Source organism: Terrapene carolina, unplaced genomic scaffold, assembly GCF_002925995.2.
Source record: "Terrapene carolina triunguis isolate 2854851 unplaced genomic scaffold, T_m_triunguis-2.0 Scaffold58, whole genome shotgun sequence".
NCBI classification, from domain to species: domain Eukaryota; kingdom Metazoa; phylum Chordata; order Testudines; family Emydidae; genus Terrapene; species Terrapene triunguis.
In genome coordinates, this window is record NW_020664409.1 from 52,648,226 (window position 1) to 52,666,428 (window position 18,203).

At 40.7% G+C, this 18,203-nt stretch overlaps 1 protein-coding gene across 1 annotated transcript in view; it reads left to right on the top strand.

Moving 5' to 3' along the window:
* The window catches only part of NKAIN3 (sodium/potassium transporting ATPase interacting 3), a 528,391-nt gene that overhangs the window by 183 nt on the left and 510,005 nt on the right, over window positions 1-18,203 (top strand). The window lies entirely within an intron of this gene.

An 18,203-nucleotide genomic window follows, 5' to 3' on the forward strand; every position in this document is an offset into this window, starting at 1 on the left:
GCTGGCGGGATGACCAAGCCGTTCCTCTCTCGGGCGCCCTGCATGCAGGTCTCACCCATCCGGCACTGCCAGCTGCTCTAGGCTGTTGCGGTGCAGGGACTCATTGCGCTTTCCTCTGCACGGCTCTGGTGAGTGCTGACTAACCGGGCACCTCTGAGTGAGTGACCCATCCCCACCTAATCACCCGCTCTCACCCGGGGAGCACAGCTAACTCTTGCGCCCTGGGGTTAAGTTTTGTATTTTTCTGTTAAAACAAATTCGTCTGGTTCGAAATCTGTTCGTTTTGGGGGGATCTGCTCCCATCCCAGGACCAGGCTCTGTTTAACGTTGCCCAGTTTCTCTTTCGGGTCTCTAGGGGGTTGCCCCAGCTTTTCTATGCCTGCCAAGTCTCATGTGTCTGAAGGGATTCTGAATTCATTTCGAGTCTCTCTCTTCCTCAACCCCCCGTTTCCCAACCTCCCCAACCAATCTGTTTGAACTAGATTTTAAGATTCTCACTCAGATTTCTTTGGAAATCACACCCATGCACATTATCTCAGGTTGACAGCCTTGTGTTAAAATCACTTCATGATCAGTACAAGATCAGGGTGTTCAGGCGGCATTGGGGTCCGATGATGACAATATGTGTGTGCGATATGAGGTCAAAGCGACTGAGAGACTAAGTTGTATATGATAGCCTAGCACAAGAATGACACTTTTAGGACATGTTTGTTGGGACCTGTCATTCGACTCTGCTATTTATTTTCTAGTCACTTCCTTGAGGTCAGGAGCCACCAATCTTCTTTTGTGTCAGATCCATTGTGGAATGTGCAAAAATCTCTTTCTGTTTAAAAAGGCAAAATCTGCACATCCTTCTGGGTATTTTCTCCGAAGTGTTTTATTTCAGTTACATACACCTGGATATATAATTGATACAATTGAAAATGTATCTTGTTTTCTTTGTGTATTAAAGTTGGCATATTTGTTTCAAAGAAGTGTTGTCAGAACAGAACTATACTGAGCAATAACAATTCCTTGTATGGCTCATTAGCTGAGTGATAAAATAATGCTCTTCCTTTAACAGTCAGTCTCTAATCCCATGAGAATTTAAAAAGATTTTTTTTCTTTTCTACTGATTCAGTGTAATCTTTTTTGCCACATGAGCTTTCTTTTGATGAGTGTGGGTTCTTCAGTCTGTGGATGTGCAAGTGTATGTGTAAAGTAAAACTATCCGGTGATTACAGAATATGATCATTTGGCAGTCTTCCTCGCTTCCTGCTAAACCTCTAGAAAAGGCTTCTGTTTCATGAGAAATATTAATGTACTGTTAAACACAACATATTCAATACTTCACTTTAAGAACATCATTCATTTTCAAAGTATTAGTCAAATCCTCAGCTGGTGCAAATTGGTTCATTAGTACTGTCTCCTATTCAGATATTCTTAAATACCATGGGGAGGGTGCAGTGTTAAAACCTGAATAAAATAGACTAACAAAAGAGGAAAGGATTTAATGTATTCATATTCTGTACTTTTAATATTAACAAATCTTTGTTTATAAAGCTGTGGACTTGATCCCCTGCACTTGTTTTACACTGCTGTAACCTATTGACTACAATGGAGTTATTTTTGATTTACACTGATGTGTGTGAGAGGAGAATCGGGTGCTTCATCTTTAAAAATATAACACTAACACAGTTATGAAGGTTATAGTAACAGTATTTACTATTCTGTAAGATTACTTGGAGGCTATAAAAACTGAAGAAGTAAAGTATGAATAGCCATCATAATATGTAGAGTACTGCAGATAAAAGCTTTCAGAAAAGGTATCATGTTTTATAACAGACCCATCAAATGATCTAACAACTTTCAAACTGTAGACTTTTAATATGTAGATTTTTCTACTGTACTTGCCTGTTTTATAAAAATGCATACATTAGATACAGTCTAGTATAACATCCATAGGTTTTAGTGACTGATCAATCCATGTCTAGCCAAATGCTTTTAGTGTAATTTATTTTCATTAAAAACAAAAAATAAAAACTGCAGTATAAATATGTGTTAGACCTAAAATTTAATCTAGTAGACATAAACTCAAGCCAAGGTACTCACAATGATGTCAGTGGTGGTGGTGTTGAATTTATGTTTGTAGGAATTGTCACCACAGGGGATTTTAGATCTGTTTCTAACATCACAGAGGTCATGAGTATAAAGCATGCCCAACAAAACTGCATCCCCAGACATTACTATCATTAAGAGAGATTTATTTTACCTTGAATCCATTTATGGAGAGGTGAAAGACATATTACTGACTGTGGACTATGTTTAGATTAAGTGCTACAGAAGCCAAAGTACTTGTCTTGCTAATTTGTAGCAATGCAAAAATACACATGATTTCTACGGGTTGAGAAAACTTTAGAAAAATAGAAAGATGGCAATGCTTTAAAAAATAAAGTAGTGAATTTCCACACAAGAAACAGTTCACCCTCTCAATAACAGTCTTGTCAGACCACACCAAAGGAAACAAAAATAGGTCAATAGAAAGGGATTATGTGAACAATTTAAGCCTTTATTTGATTAAGAACTGTATAGACACCACCTGAAAAGTCAGTCAAAAATCTTCATGAAAATACTTAACTTGCAATTCTCTTTGTTTGTTTGTGATGTGGATTGTGCCACTCACATCTCCTTGGTGATTGCCAATAAAACTCATATTTCAGAAATATTTGATACCCAACACAGCAGTGGTTCTCAACCAGGGGTCCAGGGCTCCCTGGGGGCCCATGAGCAGGTTTCAGGGGGTCCGTCAAACAGGGCTAGCATTAGACTTATTTGGGTCAAAGGCAGAAAGCCGAAGCCCCACCACATGGGGCTGAAGCCTGGTGACCGAAGCCCCGCCTCCCGGGGCTGAAGTCTTTATTGCATGTTGGGTTTGCCTCAGAAAGAAAAAGGTTGAGAAACCCTGCAACACAAGACATTTCTATTATTGTGTAGATGTACTGATGTTTGGAATTGGAAGTCTTTCTATACAAATGATATTATCATTATCCCTAAGTGGAATGTCCATCACACTCTCACAATACTTGGCCATGGAGGGTCTCATATTTGATTTTAGTTAGTTGCTCAAAATTAGACCTTTGGACTAGAGCCTGATTTTTCCACTGTGTTACACAAATTTGATACCAGGGGGATTTCATTAAAGTAAATGGAGTCACGCCAGTGTAAAACTGGTGTAAGATAGTGGAGAATCAGGCCCACAATCTCTTTTAGGATTCCATTCTAACTGCCTCTAAAAATGCTGGCCACATTTGTGATGTGTGCTGGCTTCTCAGCACAGTTTTACTGGTTCCCTCACAACTTTTCCCCTTCATATCTATTTTACCCTCTTACTTTTGCTCATTATGCTTGTATATATAAAAATGCTGTTGGGAAGAGAACCACAGTCATTGAATGACTGTGGTGGTGGTGGGGGGTCTATACGCCATCCTTTCTCTAATGGTAAAATACTATAATAGAATCACAGAATATCAGGGTTGGAAGGGACCCCCTGCTCAAAGCAGGACCAATCCCCAACTAAATCATCCCAGCCAGGGCTTTGTCAAGCTTGAGCTTAAAAACCTCTAAGGAAGGAAATTCCACCACCTCCCTAGGTAACCCATTCCAGTGCTTCACCACCCTCCTAGTAAAAAAGGTTTTCCTAATATCCAACCTAAACCTCCCCCACTGCAACTTGAGACCATTACTCCTTGTTCTGTCACCTGGTGCCACTGAGAACAGTCTAGATCCATCCTCTTTGGAACCCCCTTTCAGGTAGTTGAAAGCAGCTATCAAATCCCCCCTCATTCTTCTCTTCTGCATACTAAATAATCCCAGTTCCCACAGCCTCTTCTCATAAGTCATGTGCTCCAGCCCCCTAATCATTTTTGTTGCCCTCCACTGGACTCTTTTCCAATTTTTCCACATCCTTCTTGTAGTGTGGGGCCCAAAACTGGACACAGTACTCTAGATCAGACCTCACCAATGCCAAATAGAGGCAATGATCCTACTTATACAGTCCAAAATGCCATTAGGCTTCTTGGCAACAAGGGCACACTGTTGACTCATATCCAGCTTCTCGTCCACTGTAACCCCCAGGCCCTTTTCTGCAGAACTGCTGCCTAGCCACTCGGTCCCTAGTCTGTAGCAGTGCATGGGATTCTTCCGTCCTAAGTGCAGGACTCTGCAGTTGTCCTTGTTGAACCTCATCAGATTTCTTTTGGCCCAATCCTCTCATTTGTCTAGGTCCCTCTGTATCCTATCCCTACCCTCCAGCGTATCTACCACTCCTCCCAGTTTAGTGTCATCTGCAAACTTGCTGAGGGTGCAATCCACACCATCCTCCAGATCATTAATGAAGATATTGAACAAAACCGGCCACAGGACCGACCCTTGGGGCACTCCGCTTGATACCGGCTGCCAACTAGACATGGAGCCATTGATCACTACCCGTTGAGCCCGATGATCTAGCCAGCTTTCTATCCACCTTATAGTCCATTCATCCAGCCCATACTTCTTTAACTTGCTGGCAAGAATACTGCAGGAGACCATATCAAAAGCATTGCTAAAGTCAAGGAATAACACGTCCACTGCTTTCCCCTCATCCACAGAGCCAGCTATCTTGTCATAGAAGGCAATTAGGTTAGTCAGGCATGACTTACCCTTGGTGAATCCATGCTGACTGTCCCTGATCACTTTCCTCTCCTCTAAGTGCTTCAGAATTGATTCCTTGAGGACCTGCTCCATTATTTTTCCAGGGACTTAGGTGAGGCTGACTGGCCTGTAGTTCCCCAGATCCTCCTCCTTCAGTTTTTTAAAGATGGGCACTACATTAGCCTTTTTCCAGTCATCTGGGACCTCCCCCGATTGCCATGAGTTTTCAAAGATAATGGCCAATGGCTCTGCAATCACATCCGCCAACTCCTTTAGCTCGTCCAGCTTTTCTAAATAGTCCTGAACCACTTTTTTCTCCACAAAGGGCTAATCACTTTTTTCTCCACAAAGGGCTAATCACCAGCTCCCCATACTATGCTGCCCAGTGCAGTAGTCTGGGAGCTGACCTTGTTCGTGAAGACAGAGGCAAAAAAAGCATTGAGTACATTAGCTTTTTCCACATCCTCTGTCACTAGGTTGCCTCCCTCATTCAGTAAGGGGCCCACACTTTCCTTGACCTTCTTCTTGTTGCTAACATACCTGAAGAAACCCTTCTTGTTACTCTTAACATCCCTTGCTAGCTGCAACTCGAAGTCTCATTTGGCCTTCCTGATTTCACTCCTGCATGCCTGAGCAATATTTTTATACTCCTCCCTTGTCATTTGTCAATCTTCCACTTCTTGTAAGTTTCTTTTTTGTGTTTAAGATTAGCAAGGATTTCACTGTTAAACCAAGCTGGTCGCCTGCCATATTTACTATTCTTTGTGCACATCAGGATGGTTTGTTCCTGCAACCTCAATAATGATTTTTTAAAATACAGCCAGCTCTCCTGGACTCCTTTCCCCTTCATGTTATTCTCCCAGGGGATCCTGCCCATCGGTTCCCTGAGGGAGTCAAAGTCTGCTTTTCTGAAGTCCAGGGTCCATATTCTGCTGCTCTCCTTTCTTCCTTGTGTCAGGATCCTGAACTCAACCATCTCATGGTCACTGCCTTCCAGGTTCTCATCCACTTTTGCTTCTCCTACTAATTCTTCCCTGTTTTTGAGCAGCAGGTCAAGAAGAGCTCTGCCCCTAGTTGGTTCCTCCAGCACTTGCACCAGGAAATTGTCCCCTACACTTTCCAAAAACTTCCTGGATTGTCTGTACACTGCTGTATTGCTCTCCCAGCAGATATCGGGGTGATTGAAGTCCTCCATGAGAGCCAAGGCCTGTGATCTAGTAACTTCTATTAGTTGCTGGAAGAAAGCCTCGTCCACCTCATCCCCCTGGTCTGGTGGTCTATAGCCGTCTCCCACCATGACATCACCCTTGTTGCTCATACTTCTAAACTTAATCCAGAGACTATGGCTTACTATCTTCAAGAAGAATTGTTTCAAACATGGAGTGATGTGTGTATGTGAGATTTCAGTAGAAAATATTTTTAAAATGTCATATTATTTTCATTTCTACATTTTGATCTACAAAAATGTATACACCAAACTGCCCACATAACCTTACAGATTTGGTACTGAATATAGTTCAGTCTTAAGTGCAATAGACTCTCAATTCAATGCACACTCGTGAACACTCCAAAGGCATGCCATGTCTTATATGGTTTCATATAAATGTACATTTCTTAAAATGTAAATCTGCATAAATATATATAATACAAGGTGTCACAGGGCAAGTGCACCCCGTCTCTTCTTGAGACAAAGTGTGGGTAATGATGGCCCCGCGGCTGAGTGTATACAACCATCCCTTGTCTTGGGATAGCTTGGCCTGGGGATAAAAGTCAATATGGCTGCCCTCTCTCAGGGCTGTGTGGCCTAGCGGTCAGTCAATAGGGCTGCCTGGTTCAGCAGGGCAGCATGGCCCAATGGCCAGAGTCAGTCCAACTGCCCTCTCTCAGGGCTGCGAGGCCCAAGGCCAGGGTCAACATAATGGCCCTCTTCAGTAGGGTTGTTTGGTCTGGTGGCCAGTCAGGGGAGTGGGCCACCACCTTGGGTGGGGGTGGGGGGTGTGGCAACTGGGTAGGGGGACCCGGGTCCTCCCTGCTCCTCCAGGTCCCAGCTCAGGGCCCTGACAGTGGCAAATATGCTTGCCACTGGGTCAGCAGGGAATCCTCCTGAAACACGCTGACACCACTCGGTACAATGCCTAGTCCCCCTGAGCTACTTCCTACCCTTTCCCTTGTGTAGTGGTCCTGGTGTCGCAGAAGTCCATAGTCTCCTTGGCCTCTGCAGCTCTTGCAGCTCTGATACTCCTGGGGCATCTGCAGGAGCTGGGGCATTTGCCTGGGTCTCAGCATCTCTGGCTACGCTACCGCCATCTGTTGCTTCAGCAGCTCCCGGGCTGGAGCTTGCAGCGTGCGTCCTCCCTCTTCAGTGGTCAGCCCTAAATGAGCTGAGCTGCACCCTTCTATACCCCAGCTGGAGCATGCCCATCAGGGCCGAGGGGGCATGGTCAGTGTGGGGCAAGTGTGCCCCATCACACAAGGGTTCTGGAAATAACCTCAAATTAAATAGGGCATTATTAGGCCCTGATTCAGGAAGGCACTTAAGCACAAGCTTTCCTGAATTGGGTCATCTTACAGTCTTGGAGGCTGCCCCAGTATTTGCTGAAGCAAAACTCTCTTTGAAGAACCTGGAGTAAGGAGAGCAATTTCGAGGACTTGACTTTACACTGTGATCTTATTAACTCTAGCATTGTAATATGTCATTTCAGAAGATGTCATACTGGGAGCTCTAAGATGTATATATCCTCCTAATGTGTGCATAGCAGGAGTTATGTACATGTATCAAGAGAATATATCATAATGATATATTAATCTTTGAGTATGTGCTGTAACTCTCATTAGCATCATAAGGAATCACATATGTTGACCTTTTCTATACAAGATAAGTCAATAGCCTTATTACAGAAACTGCCAGCAATGTTGTAAATGCTAGTGTAGCCAACAGGTTATGAAACACTGCAAAATGAAAATGTTCAGAAAATAAAGCAAATCAAAAAATACTAATAAATTCTGGAAGGGGTAAATTGGCAAACAATTATATAGAGTTAGCTGTGTGAATCCAATTGTAGTTAATGTGTTACAGCTAAAGCCCTATGCGGCCTTGAAAATGTATCTCTAAGAAATTTACATTTAATTTTGTTTTAAAGTTTACATTAGGTGTGTGTGCCGGTCGGGCAGGGATGTTAGTAGGCAAGAATTATATAGCTATGTAAACACAACAAAAGTGTTAATAATAAGTCATGGCTCAGATTTTCAAAGCAGTGCAGAGAAGATTAATGGAAGGTGTATGGCTAACACCGCATCACAGTTTTGAAAATCTCAGCCTATGATTTAATCTATAGGTGTTGGTGCTCTGTGTTCATTTAAAGCCCTTGATTTAAAAGTACAACATTATATGGTGCAGCTGGTATAAAATAGTTATTTTCTACTTACCATATTACTCTCAAATCAATTTCAGTGTTAGTTTAGAACAAGTTTAGATAATTGTAATGAAAATGTGACTATGTATTAATATTTGCCAACTAAGTGATTATTTGGTAAGTGCATTTGGTCATCTTAAAATAATTCTTCTCTTGATATGCAGGAGATTTATGCTTGTAAGTCCCATTAATGCTAATTGGAGTAACGTGTGTAAATCCTTGCACTTTGAGATGAGACTGTATCCATTAGACTAAAAGATAATACTTCACCATTGATTAGTATGCATAATACCATTTCGATAGCGGTGCTGGCAAATGATACATAACACATGGTGTAATAATTTACATTTTTTCATCTCATTTGAGTATACTTTACAAAGCAGGAAATTATAACTGCTGTTAAAACACACTTTTTGTAACCTTGGCTCTATGCACTCTTATGTTAGAACAGACATATAACATTTATATAACAGCATAAGGACTTGAGTGATGTGATGAATTAAAGAAAGTAAACCCTTTGAACCGATAAATTGCTGCACCATTTGATGCTGGTAAAAGAATCACCAGTCCATTGATCTGGAGATGAAGCATCTGTCCATGGGTAAAGCAGGAGGTTGAGAATGTATGTTTTATATTAGTGGGGCAGGGAAGGGCGTGGTTCTTAGCACTGACAAATGTACTAACTGCAAGAACCAGAAGGTATGTTGTTTTTAGTAAGGGAAGAAGGTGTAAGGTAACATTGGTAAATTTTCTCTGGCATCTCATATGGGTTCTACAAAATGAAGTCCTACTCTTTTGGCTGTTCCTGACTGACTGACTCTTTTTTAAGGCCCTGATCCTGTAAAGATTTATATACATGCTTAAAAGAGCTGGGTGGGAACTGGTTTTTTGTTTAGCAGGAAAAGCTGTGATTTCAATTTATTTTTAAATTCCAAAACAGAATAAAACCAACATTTTTTGAAATTTCCTGTGAAATTAAATTCTGAAAAAAATATTGTTTCGGGTTGAGTGAAATGTTTCGTTTAGATAAAATCAAAATGTTTTTCTCTGAGTCTGACTTATTAAAAAATGTATATTATGTAACATTAAAATTAAAAGTAATTTCAAAATGGAAAATCAAAGCTTTAAGTTCTGAAAAGTTGTTTTGACCTTATCAAAGTGCTTTTTTCCCAATTTTTCCTTTAAATGAAATTTTGTCAATCAACACGTTTCTACAAAACATTTAGCTTTCAAGAAATTAAAATCTTCCAATGGAAAAATATTTTGTCAAATTTCTGACTAGATCTTATGCTTAACTTCAAGCATGTGAGCAATCCTATTTAGTTCAGAGAGGTACTCGTGCTCAAAGTTATGCGTACATATAAATCTTTACAGGTGGGGGCCCAAATCATCAGTTAGAATCATGCTTCTGTAACTTGTCAGTCATCAGGGACATAAATATTCCTCCCTCCTAAAAATAATGTGTAACATTTGCATTTTGAGTGTATTGTACATACATTCAATAATCACAACATCCCTGTGAGATATTAATATACATATTTCCAAATGTCCTACTATGTTAGTTTCTGAGCACACTACAAAATAATAATAATAAATTAACCTCCAGAATGAAAAGTACTTTTATTTAAATCTAATTTATTTCAGATACCAGTGGTTGGTGGTTGATTTTCAGGAGATTTGTCTTGAGTATCATATGATGTAGTTGTTTGGGGAAACATGAGCCGAAAGAGCTGTAACATCCTCTGGAGCAGGATGGTTTTAGTGTCAGGCTGACGTTGGGTGAAAGTGAGTTCCATAAGCAAATGCCCTTTTACAGATGACAAAAATGAGGCAGCATACCAGGAACTAAGCCTTAGAGTAGCTACAGCTAGCAAGGTGGTAAGAACTGTGGGATATGGCCCCAGAAACCACAGCACCAGACACACATCAACACAAAGCCAGGATGGATGCACCTGCCTGTATATGGAATGGAAATGAAGTGTGCACACCAAAGTTGTGTGTATGCTTACAGTTGAGCTTGAAAAGAGCAAGCTCACATGTAAGTACATGGACCCAGATACAAATTCAGTATACACATACCCTTAGAGTGGGTAGGGACTAAATTTTCAAATATGCTCATGTTTGGGGGGATGCCTTCTCAAACTGAGAGAGAGCTCTCTTACAAAATTGTCTCTATGTGACTTTCCAAAAGTCACACAGCAAGTCAGGGTACATAGTGACAAAGCAGGGAAGGCCAAGCTCCCAGTCTCAGGTTCAGTCCACCATAGCACGCTACTCCTTTCCTTTTCATTATAGGTTCATGATGCACAGAGGCTGCTGTGTAGAATCATGATTATTTTTACATCTATGAGATGAAAGAGTTAAGATTTAAACATCTAGTCTAGATTGTGGGTGGAAGCAGAAATTAATTAATTGAAAGTGAGTTATGTAGGTATCTCTAATGGCCATATGATCTAGCATTTTCTGGGAATATAACAATAGGATACCAGTACCTGCTGCACATCTGCTGCTGTCCCAAACAACAGATTCTTGAGATTGAGATACTATGGTTTACAGAGGTTCCCCTCATAAAAATCATTGAAATTCAAAACAGGAATTATGTTGTTACATCTAAATTAGAGTCTGGCTCAGGATGCAGAACTTGGATGTGGATATGTGTATTAGGATCAGGACAGGCTTTGTGTTCTCCACTCTGATCAGGGCAGGGATTGACGAGATGATGTCCAATTGCTGATTTTGTGAGGTAACGGTACAAAATAGAAAAAAACCCAACCTTTGAGATTAGGTGTCAGAAATCTTTAAATATCATCTTGCAAAGAGATTTCAGCCACATCTGCACCAGAACCAGCTCATAGGTTCCTTTTTACTTTTGGGTCTGACCTGGTACCAAACTGTAGTGGCAGGTTCAGATATGAGATTTGAAATCAGAAGTCTACTACCTTTACATTTTTAATCTGCACTTTGGGTTTTGGCTCATCTCTAATCTACATATTACTTCCTTACATAAATAAGTTAAACTTTAATTGATTACATATGTAAATAAGGAATGGAACAGGTCACAAAGTTCTTATAACCTGATCTTGCACTGTAGAAGACCATATCAGTTTTGCAACTGACTTTAATAGGAGCAGGATCAAGCATTGGTGCAGATATTGGTAGGCATCTTGCTCAGGTGCAATATAAACAGCCATGGATTCTTCATTAAGAGGTGTGACTGGGTCTGCCAGATCTTCTCTGCTTGCTGAGGAGGCATCAGCACACTGACATTCCCTGCCTAAGGAAAATCCACTCAGGCTAGGTGAGCATCAAGAAAGTCCGCCAGAGGCCTAGAAGGGTCAGGAGGAAATACTGAACCAGCAGGCCAGTTAGGAAGGTTTGCCTGCTTTTGCTTAGGGGCAGGGCCAGGTGAGACTGGGACAGGGGAGGTGTTTCTCAGTGCTAAGCTCTTGCATTTCCAGGGTTTTTCCTCTTTGTTTAAAGTAGTGGCTCTCAAACTTTTGTATTGGTGACCCTTTTCACACAGCAAGCTTCTGCGTGTGCCCCCCCTTATAAACTAAAAACATACTTTTTATATTTAACACTATTATAAATGCTGGAGGCGAAGTGGGGTTTAGGGGTGGACGCTGACAGCTTGCGACCTCCACGTAATAATCTCGTGATCCCCTGAGGGGGCATGACCCCCAGTTTGAAAACCCCTGGTTTAAAAGCACAGACAGCTGAATACTGAATTGCTGTTTTATTACGTGATTGTTTAGAGCAGTGGTCTCCAAACTTTTTATGTTGCACCCCCCCTTACCTGTAACATAATCTATCTGTGCCTCCCCTGGGAGCGGGGCTGGGAGCCAGGAGCAGAGCAAGGACTGGGGCTGGGGCCAGGAGTGGAGTCATGGCCGGGAGTAGGGCTGCAAGCCAGGCAACATTTGGGGACTGAGGCTGTGGCTGGGCTGTGGTCAGGGCTGGGAGCCAAAGCCGGGGCCTTGGCTGGAGGGCTGGGGCCGGAGCCAGAGCAGAGCTGGGGGCAGAGCGGAACTCGATGGCGTTCCTTCCCTGCCCCTTGTGAGGGCTGGCCTGGGCCCTACTGCACTCCCCCCACCCGAACATTCCTCCCCACAGTTTGGGGACCACTGGTTTAGATTGGTCTGTGCCAATCTTATGGCACAGACTGCCCTGCCCCAAGAAGATATCCAAACTTTACAAACTAAGGTGGGGAGGGCCTGTAGTACCATGTGTGGCCGTAAAGAGGGCGATATTGGGCAGCCCTGCCTCCCACAGGAGGACATTTAAAGAATTCAGTAATTTAGATTACATTGAGGGTGTAATAAGTCCTTAGAATCTTTTAAAAACTGCTAGTTTCATGCTGTGGAAATGAATCTGAAATGGGAATGGTAATTTTCGGCCTTCAGACATCTCTCTCTCTATCAAATTTCACTGCTAAATTTACAAAAGAATAGCAATTATCTGGGGGTAATTTTGCCTTCTTGTTTTTATTCCACGAACACTATGCCAAATCTTGTATAGGTGCATTTGTATTAAAACCAGCTAAAGTTAATTCACTCAATTTTACACTGATTTACTAAACTAGACTGCAACCACTTTGGGGCAGGGAATCTGTCTTTATCTGTATTGCAAAATGTGATGCACATCTATGGCTCTAGATAAGTAATATATAGTAATAACAATACGGGGCTTCATGGTTCAGGAGACTAGTAATAGGATGAAGAATCTTTCATCTTTAGGTCACTAATTGAAATTCAGTGCAGGTTATTTGCTGCTGAAAGTCATTTTGGCCTCTCTGCAATGAGTGTTTCAATACAATGTCCATATTAAAAAAAAAAACAGTTCCATATTAGCACTAATTGGCAGCCTGGCTGATGTGGTAGTACTAGTCTCAGCAACAGGCCATGGTGTCATGAAGACCAAAGCACTCTTTTATCCTAGTGATTCCCACAGGCCGTTGTTCAGGAATATCAGCAGGGTGCTGTGATGAAGTTTGCATTACTTTGCCTGTGTTGTACCTGGTTTGTAATAGAGAACTTTATTTTCTAGGGCTCTCAATCTGGCATCTTTCATAAGCAGTACATTAAGTTTAACACCCACCTACCCCAAAACAAACAAGCAAGCAAACAAACCAAACACACACAAACACAAAATAAACGGCATGGATTATTACCTAGATTTCAGTTTTGTTAAGGAAGAGCCCCTTCCCTTCCCTACCCTTGTCCCCCACTTTTTATTTGAAAGACTTTGACTTGGAAACCGAATTCAGGCAACAGGAAATGTTCAGCACTTGGGAAATACTTACTTTAGAATCTTGAAAGTTTTTCTGAATCACATCACATAAAACTGTCTCCCTTCATCTATCAAGTGAGACTAACGCATACCTTTCCAAAGGTTTAGGTTTATGTGATGCTACTTTCAGTGTGGACTGCACTTCCCTGACAAATCAGTACCAGTGGCACTATCACAATCTTTAGTGTGATTATGGTCTTTTTTTCCTTTGTGTGATCAATGAAATCTTTGTGATTGCACTATAAATCTGTGCCTTTTGGCAGGTTTGTAAGCTGGGATAAATCTTTGATCTCTGGAACGTACAGAGTGCTTAAGACCATGGTAACAAAAAGGTAGTAAAAGATTTTATTTTGACTTTTCATTTTTTATTATATTCCCCTATTGTCTTCTTCCTGCACATGGATCCATACCTTGTGCATTACCTTTCCTTGGCTCAATGGGCTGGTAGACTGGTATTTTTAATGGTGTATCTGGTGATTTTGGACCTGATTTTATGAGTTGCTGAATGCTCTAAACTCCCACTGAAGTCCCAGAAAGTCATTCTTATGGGTCTAGCGCTTTTACAATGATAGGCCCAAGGAAAAAGAACAATAAAACCTTTCTAAACAGTAAAGGCACACAAACATAATATTCAGAAAAGTTGGTTTTCTGCTTGGATTTGAAACAAACAGTGACTACCAGACAAATGTCCCCGATAGAAAGTTCCAATAAAAAAAAGTAAAATGTGAAAAATTGTGAAATGCAAAAGAATGAGGAAAGGAAACCAACTAGTTGTGCTTAAGGGTGTTATTCTTTTTAAAAAGATCATACTAGAGGATTCACATGAAGGAAGTTGAGACAAAGGCACAACTTTATTTGATCAAGAGAATCAGAAATTGTGAACATAGAGGAGTTCTTATAGGCATGAAAATATATGTACAATTAAGTGTCATCATTGTAGAAGGTAGCTGATAGTAATCAGGAAGGAAGACTAGATAGAAAAGAACATAGACCTGAGAACTGGACCTTGTGAAACTTTTCAGTGGAGAGTTTTGACACACACAGGAGAAGCCACCACTACAGATGCCAGCCACAACCAGGCCCATATTTTTAAATGGATTTTTATTCAGAATGAAGCTGTGGAATATATCGGCTTTTATATTATGCCTCATTTTCTAAAAATGGGATTCTGTTAACATTTAGTGTAAATATCACACTTTTGCACCTTCCCAGGAAGGCATGCATAGAAAATTAAAGTTAAAAAATGCAATTTTTGCTGCTCCAAGAAAACCCCTAAAGCCGGGCAATAACATAAAGTATACTACAGAAATAATATCACAGAAATGTACAGGCTTTATCAAGGCTTGGTAGAATTAAATTTGTATTTTTAAAAAATAAGTTGAATGGATAGTATCAACATTTATTTTTAAACACAGATATTTTTATGTATTTAAATTTTTATAGTAGTGGAAAACTGTGTGTGTGTGGGGAGTTCAGACAATTATTTAATAGCAATGGATACTCAGATTCAAAAAGTTAGTTTTATAAATGTTAAAGCACAAATTGTCAACATCGCATGTCAAAATATACAGAATAGATATCCTTCAGTCAATAAATCACACCTGTTTTTATTATTCATTTGTTAGTCCATTTGTAACAAGCTTACTACAAAAGTCTAAATCACTGGATTTTGATTCTAATAAGTTCTCAGGCATCATTTTTCTTATTTTGCCTATCTCCAAATTTCAGTTATCATCAATGGAAATATTTTGTCATGGGTTTGTGTGTATGCAGTGAAATTGACATTTACTGATATTTATTGATGACAATGTAATCCATCCAAGCCTAGCTTTATCCTACCCACCCTCTCCATGCAACCTAAATAGCCTTTTTTTGTGGGGGAGGAGGGCTATTTATTCTTACTGCTAAAAGCTTCCTGCACCTTTTTCCTGCACAGTGAACTGAAAAGTTTTATTATTTAATATTTATTCTTTTTCCTGAATTAGGTAGACACTGTCAAGGTAGGAGTGTTTAGAGAATTTTAACTGTGTCAGAAGCCTTGCTACTCCCACAGACTATCTGAATTATTTACATCATGGAAATCTCCAAAGTGTTCTAACCCAGACTAACCCACTTTACTCTCAGAACACTGAGGAGTAGAGTCCTCATTCAAGTCCACTGAACTACTGAAGACTAATTGACTTCTCTGTGACCATCTATTCATTTTTAGGGTGCCCTTCACTATAATATGCACATCCAATAACAAGTGCATAGATTCTTCCCCATTCCCCATAAATGGCCCAAATCTCAGTCTACCCTGCTGCTTAAACTTCCTGCTATCTCCCAATTGACTATCTTGTTGGAAAACCTCCCTGACTACTGCCCTCACTCACTCTTCCTTTCCTCCCATAGCAAATTCCTGGCTCCAGATATTAACTCCCATGAGATACTGGACTCTGTGCCATTCTAGCCTAGAAAGCTTCTCTTTTCCCTGAGACTAGTGCTTGGCTCTGAATGCTCCTCTCACCTACCCCTTGTCAAGTTCCAGGCCCTGTTCTCTTTCCCTCCCTTTGGCTTCAGACCCTTTCCACAGCTCTCAAGACAAGATTATTGGTTGCTACTAACAGCTGCTAATCACCCAGCTGATCAGCGGCTCTCCCCATTCCCCCTGCTATTCCTGCTCACAGTTCCCTTATTCCAGCTGAGGAGCTGTCCCATCATCACACCGTTTTCTTCTGCAAGTGTCTCCTACTTGAAAATTATGTAGCATACTAAGGGTTAATGTAGGGCTTGATGATAATGATAAAGGAATTGGTAGGTACATGCAGTAGAACAATGAATACCGTGTATAGCTTTAACATACGTTTTAATTACACAAATGAAGATTAAAATTCCTGTGGCTTTAAAAAAAACCCCAAAACCCAACAATCCAAAAACTGAGAATGGAGCACTACATCCTGGTTGAGAACCAGGATAGGTTTTCAGAATGTCAGGCCTAGGATTCCACTTGTGAATTTCCCTATCTTCTCTTCTATAAAGTAAAGCACAGGTACATAGGAAACCCCTTTAATAATGCTGCAATACACATCAAATAATGTTTCTTGGTCTCTGGGTAAAAAAAGAGGGTGTGTAGCACTGGGTTGCAATTTGCTATGGTTTACATCTGCTATAATCCCACGGAAGTTAGTGGTATTGTGCGCAGTCTAACTTAAGGCTGAATTTGGCTCCTCATATATTGTAGGCACCAGCACACTAAAAAGGGGGAGTGACTGATAGGATTTTGTTTCAGAAAAACTAGAACATAAATATGATAGATAATGACTAATGCTGGATGAACGAACTAATAATGTCACTTTCTATAATGCCATTCTCACAGTTGCTCTTTCAACAGAGTAGTGAAATGGAATTGAAAGAGTTTCTTTGTCAAAAACTGCATTTGTGATGAGACTTTGTAAATAAAAATGAAAGTATTCTAAATTTAAATTTCATCGTCACAAATGACTTGAAGTGTATTGAAGTATTTTAAATTTAGTCATGGATGTCTTGAATGGCTTTAAGTTGTATTATTAATGTATAATTTAATCATAGTGATTTGATGAAAGCTGGAGCTGATTCTCTTGTGTTAGAAGTAACCACAAAGTGCCAAACTCAGTTTAAATTGGATTAATATGATCAAACCCTTAGACATCAAGGCATCCAACATCTCCAGTTATTTCATAACATAGCTCTGCACATCTGTGGATCAAAGTCTGATTCTGTGTTTCCCTAGCCTACTGAGCTTGGATGACCCGCATCATGGACACGAGTGTTCCATGGCACGAGAGTTCTAGTGACCGTAACTTTTCTTGGTTGCTTAAGTGAATTAAAGATCAAATGGAAGAATCAGGGGAAAGCTGAGGTGAAATAATTTCATCTCATTTTTGTATCACTGAAAGTTTCTACGAACAGGATACAGTCTTTTTATGCACAGGCTGTATATGATGTTCACTTACATTAAAAGTTGAAGACCTGTTTTCTGCAGGCTTTGGGGACTCTAAAACTGTCAAGGTTAATCTCAGATTTTATTTAAAACCAAAGTTTCTAGGCCTTTTCTCTGTGTAGATAACCATGCAAATGAAAATTGATCCGTATGGTTGAAAGCTTGTCACTGATCTTATCTATAGATTCACAGTTCCTCTAAGTTTCATAAAGTTCCTGTGTGACCAGTGAAACCCAGGGCCACCAGTCCCTCAGTTTTTGAGAGAATTAAAGACCAAGTTGAAAAAGCTGAAGGACGTGCCACACATGCACTGTGAGGGCCACCACAGGTTTCCTCCAAGATGATTCATCTGCTGCGCAGCCAGTGTAACTTCTGATCACAAGAGAGTGTTGTTTACTTTTTAAAAATCATTTGCATTATAGTACAACTAAGAGTGCTTTTGTGCTAGGCTCTGTACATACATATGGTAAGAGACAGACTCTGCCCCAAAGAGCTTACAGTCTAACACAGGACACGCAAGGTGGGTCAGAGGAAGCACATAGACATTAAGTAACTTGCTTGAGTTCACATGCAAAGTCTGGGAGCTGAACTCAAGTCTCTCTAGTGCAAGCAGTTAGCCTCAGAGCCATTTTTCTTCTCTGTGTGCTTATATTTGTGTGTTCAACTACCGTAAATTGGGGGTCTGACCCACATGTGAGTATAGGTGCCTATCTATGGGCAAACAGTTGATTTTTGTGTGTGTACTCATGGTACTTGGGAGTGCAAATGTACATATGCAAAAATATGCATGGGTTTTTAATTACTTAATGTTTGTAAGGTGATATACATACACACACACACACACACACACACACACACACACACACACACACACA